Below are 5,782 nucleotides of genomic sequence, written 5' to 3' on the forward strand. Positions count from 1 at the left end.
ATGCAAGCCACACACAAACTGAATCGAAAGGTAAGACAAATAATACCTTTATTTCTCGTTTCGAATAGTACAAGTGTTTCAAATCCTTGTGTATTTCGCAGGGTTTTTTTGCCTAAAATCGTTTATCCTCCCCCGTGTACACTTGTGATGATTTACACTTATTTATAGCAATATAAAAATATATTTTTAGACCTATTGAGTCCTAATCGAACTCTAACACTTCTATTTGTTGTTGGTTGTTGGTGATGGACGTTGGTGCCGTGAATCTCGGGCGGTTGTGTGGTCGTGGGAGAAGCGTGCAACTGTGGGATCTACACGTTGAAGGGGAGAGCGACGCTGGAGAGAAGGGGTTAGGGTTTCTGGAAACCCTAATCTTCTACGGGTTACATGTTACGCGTTTTGGGTATGGGTTGGACCAGAGTACTCTGTTGGGCCACGTGTGTTGGACCTGTAAAAGAATAAAATAAAATTATAATTTATAATATTATATAATATATATATATATATATATTATAATTTGGACGGAATTAAGTGTCTTCACCTGCTTTGGACCTTTGGATCCTCGGACTAAATTTGAATAAGCGATTTGTATTCGTAGATAGTTTTCTCATGTCGCTCGATTCAAATTTACATTTTATCGGTGGTCTTTCAATAGCTTGATCCTCTTTGTGGTTTGTTTGTTCGATGTGGTCAAATATATTCATATGTTTCTATTTGAGTTTATTTAATTAGATTTTTAACATTTTCCTTGTATGATACTTTGTAATCTTAATTGTGTTCTTGATTATAAAAAATATTCTTAGGTTACAATTGATATTTAAATATTTTTCTATTTCAAATAAAATTAGCGGTTTCTATTTTGTCAAAACAGAAAAAAAATCAATATACGCCATTGGTCCGAGTGCATTCTCCACGCACCATGTGGATGCCAATGGGTTGGTGATCGCGGGTCATGGGTTCCCTTGCGACTATCGTTTGCTGCTGATATCAGCATCGTCGCAGCCGAGGCTCTTACTTCCGGTATCCGTCTAGCAATTAAGATGGACGCATCCCATGTGATGGTGGAAAGTGACTCGGTGAATTTGGTTCCACAATTAAAACCCCGCTGCGTCCACATTTCAATGACTACTGTTGAAGCTCGTCGCATTTTGTTTGCCAGTGCTTATATCCGCGTTCAACATATACGCCGCACTCATGGCCTAGCGCATTGGCGTCTTCAATTCATGTTTTTCCTGTTACCGCCCTATTTTACTGATTTCGGATGCATGTGTACTACCCACCTTCCAAAAATATTCGGTAGATTGATGTTTGTGATTTGTAAATTAAGATTGAACTTCAAAATTACTAAATTTTATTTTAGTTCCTGCGTTTTACTTTTTCTACTGATTAATGGTCTCTTGAGGTTGCGCTAAGGTCAAATCTAGGATTTTCACTGTCAATTCCACTTCCAGGGAGCAGATTCCATGTACAACCATCACACTCGGATGCACGAGCTCATGCCAGTGAACCACCGGGGTTGCGCACATGTTGAGCCATAACAACATTCCTGGTGAAAAAAAAAGCTGTCAAAATTCTTTGGAGCTTTGCAATGGGAAAATGCCAAAAGAATTGTTAATAGTTGATACTAACTGATTCTAGTGTTGTGCAAGGCAAATCGCTAAAACCAGTGCCTCCTTGCCTGGTATATATCTCATCTCTATCGTATGTTTTCTTTTAGCCTTACCTCTCAAGTACTTAGTAACGTAAATTTTCAGACATCTAAACCTTCTCCCATGAGCTATGAGGTGCAATCTGTGGTTTATTTACACAAAAATTGGGATATAAAGCAAGCAAAAAGTGTAAATCTATGGCGGTGTATCAATTTTTGGTAGAACCGGTAGCTAATGGCTGCTCTTCCATCTCTCCTTCGGACGGGATTTCACCTTCGCCTGTTGACTGGTCGAGAGGACCTTGAGGGCTTCCAACAGAGTAGAGAATATCTGCCGATGACAGTCGTCACAGAAAAAGAAGAAGGAAAAATGACCTTCATTTGGGAGGTTATTGATGGTGGCCCCTGGTAGAACACGGCTTATGTAATCTATCATTCCTTGTGGAACAGCTTGATCATCCATCCCCTGTATAGCAAGTGATCAATATATATTCACAGAGAAAAGGTGACCATCTAAATTACAGGCACTTGATATTCACAGAGAAAGGATCATGTTCCTCGCACTTAATATTCACAGAGATACCAAAACATACTTCTTTGAAAGATTTAAAAGCAGGCTAGATTGATTTGCAAGGACTATCAAGTTTTATGGTGATATTTCTATGGAAGGAAACAAAAGGTAAAAGTCTCCAAACCTGCCATATATGTATTGGTCCCAGAAATCCTGTCAATTCACATTCCGCTTGACTGTACAGGGATTTGAGCCAAGGGAAAATTCCATTTGTGTAACACTTCCTCTGCACCTGAAGATCTGCCAGACGAAAACCCCAGTTTGAAACCTGTAGGACGGCTTCCTCAATGAATGGTTTGGTATTTCCCTGACGGATCGACTCCTCTACATCTCTATGCCAGAAGTCTTCAAACGTTGCTCCTTCAGTTAGAATCTCATCCTGCGCAAGTCAAGATTAACTTATGCAAATACTTGGAACACATCAAAGGCTAGTTTTCAACTCAACGCTTTTGCAAAACAGTAGATCTTATCAAATAGCACTTTCATACTTAGAACAAACTCCAAAAGTTCACCCAATAGGGGCATCACTGCATGCATCAATCCCTATTCTATTGCTTAGTCCAATATGAACACATGCACTTCAAAGTGTTTGCAATTGAAAGAGATTATTGAAGTGTCATGAAACCCCAACAGAGGAAATGTGATCTTTTAAACAGTTTTTTTAATAGGGTAAACTATGCAGATACTCCCCTATGTTTTTGGTCGCCAATTTAAAGATTTAGGGGGAATAATCTCTAACGTTATCAATCCGTTTGATTTTAGTCCCTAACATTATCGATCCATTCGATTTTAGTCCCTCAATCATAGACTCTCATTCGATTTTAGTCCCTCAGCCATGTTAGAGACTTAAACAAAAGGGTTAACGAAAATTAATGGCCGAGGAACTAAAATCGAAAGGATTGATAACGTTAGGGACCATTTCCCCTTAATTTTTAAATTGGTGACCAAAGTTGGACAAACCCTAAACATTGGGGACTATCCCCATAGTTTACCCTTTTTAAAATTAGCAACTATTAACCCTAGCCCAAAAAAGGTTGAAGTGAAGAGTAATATAGAAATACAGAAGAGATTTTTGAGAAATTATTGAAGATTAGAGTTGACTCACCCTCCTTCCAAGTGATACAGACATCCAGTTTTTCAATTCGGCCATGCTTGCCTGATAGGAAACTCCGGCGGTAAAAGAAGGAAAGCAGTTTTGGCAATCTTCGAGCTAGATAATACATTAACTTCCTTCTTGGTAATGACTCTCCCCAAATACTTTGCATTTCTTCCTTAGTCAAGCTAGGTTCATACGGATTGATCATTGGAGTAACCATTGCTGCACCTGTAGAGTATGTGAAGATGCATCACAATATATGGTGTTGATAAGTTAAATAACCCATTACAAAACCAATATCTATTCGTGCTTCTAAGTAACATTATGCATTAATATGTCAGGTGTCAAAACAGTAAATTTACAGAAGCAAACAGCTCATACCTGCAATTTTGTGAGATACATGTCTAAGAGCAGCCCAAGCATGGATACTTCCACTCGAGTAGCCCAACACCCAGAACTTATCATTGACCCAACAGCATCAGCAAGATGTAGCATATCAAATGCTGATGAATTTAAATTTCTACTAGGATGAGGATCACTCTCCCCAAAACCAGGAAGATCATATGTAACCAGGCGAACACCGAACTCTTCAAGCAGTGATGTCTTAACTCCTGGTATACCTGTTTAACAAATAAAATTATACAAGTCTACAACAATTTGATCGAGAACATGCATATGAAACTTCTACTAATTATATATTCTTACCTGCAAGTCGGGACGAAAGAAAAGAATGCGGTGCAATAAGAGAAAATCTAGCTTTGTCCACTGGAACACCCATTGCACGATAAGCCAAGTGTCTGCCATCAGGGAGCTGGATTCGGCTTGCGCTAGGAGGATGAACAAGCACTTTCTTCACTGGTGGTGCCGATACATCATGCGCACCATTCAAATTTAGAGCTGCAAAATTTCAAACAATGTTGAATTAACCAAAAATACATCTTTCTCTTTCATTCAAATTTACAATCGATCATGAAAATTCATGAATCCGGTCCTAAAATTGTGTGAATATTGAGTTCCAGATTTTCAATAACCGCAAATAATAATTGATAATCGTTTGCGATAAAAGATTTAGTACCTGAAAGTGCAAGGATGAAACAAAGAAGATAACAGGCCAAGCGTGAATAGGATCACGATCCTCAGGCAAGAACTCATTCAAGAAACCCAATCGACTGGAGACCTTAGCCACGGTCCACCAAGTTCTTAACTATAAACGAATCCTCAGTAACTACCGTTTGCTGCAAAACATCTCTACATCCTCTTCCAAGCTCTAGAATCATCTCGCACCACGATTTCAAAATTCCTTCAGTTGTTCCTTCAAGGCCTCCGGCGGTTCCATTTCATGATCACTCTCAGCAACCGCCGTCGGTTTCTGATCAGTGAGCGGCGGTAACGACGGGAAAACTATTTCCTCAGTGTGTATTATCCCCGGATCTTCCACCAAACTCGCCAGCTCATCCAGCCACGTGTCCAATCCTCTCACTTCCGCCATATTTTCGCTAAAAGAAAAAAAAAACTCTCCCTCGATCTCTTTTATCTCTCAATCAATCATCATACTCTATGAAGGGAGTGCCGCTTTGCTTTAACCACAAGCCTCTCAATTAATCATGGAACCTTTTTCATAAAAAGAAGTTAAAAACCAAATATAAGGACAGAATTGGAACTGAAGCTTTACCAGCGTGATAATGAAGCTTTTCATTTCTTTAATCAAACAAAACTGAAACTGACTACCGTTAAAACGGAATCAAAGAAAAGCAGAAAGTCCAAAAGGATTTAATTTAAATATTAAAATATAAAAGGACTTCTAGGTGCGTTAAGACAGCTCTTTCTTCGATATTAATAAATATATAATAATTTAAATAAAATAAATTATATTTTTTTATCATAATATTTAATTTTAAAATACCAGAATAGGACATCCAATTGTATTAAGACTGTCATTTTCTTTGATATTGAAAAATAAATATATATTAAAATATGATAAAAACATAATTTATGTAAAACCAAATTAAGATTTAATATAAATTATTATTTATTATATATATTTATATGACTATATAATAATAAAATAATATTTAAATATAAACAAGTAAAATTAAAACATAAATAATCAATAATAAATAAAATTAGAACTATATATTTAAAAGTAGTAAAACTTTATAATAAATGAAAATTTAAATTAGTGACTAAATTATAATCTAATAAAATTAAATACTTAATTCGTAATTAATTATTTAAAATTATAGGGATTAAACATGCTATTTTCCTTATTTATTAATTTGATGACTAAAACAAAATTATATAAAATTCGAATATCAGATTAAAATAAATTAAAAATATATACTCGATTAAAATATTAATTATTAAACTAAAGGACTAAATACGCATTTTATCTAAAATATTTATAATTACGGTTAAGGGCTAAAATATAAATAAATAAATTAGAGACCAAATTAAAAGGATTATAAAA

General features: G+C 36.1%; 1 pseudogene; it reads right to left on the minus strand.

The window, feature by feature from the left end:
- Window positions 1-1,597: 1,597 nt before the first annotated feature.
- LOC120214186 lies at window positions 1,598-5,008 on the minus strand (annotated as a pseudogene).
- Between the last annotated feature and the right edge of the window lie 774 nt (window positions 5,009-5,782).

This window comes from Hibiscus syriacus, unplaced genomic scaffold (genome assembly GCF_006381635.1).
Source record: "Hibiscus syriacus cultivar Baekdansim isolate YM2019G1 unplaced genomic scaffold, ASM638163v2 tig00110053_pilon, whole genome shotgun sequence".
Taxonomy (NCBI): Eukaryota; Viridiplantae; Streptophyta; class Magnoliopsida; order Malvales; family Malvaceae; genus Hibiscus; species Hibiscus syriacus.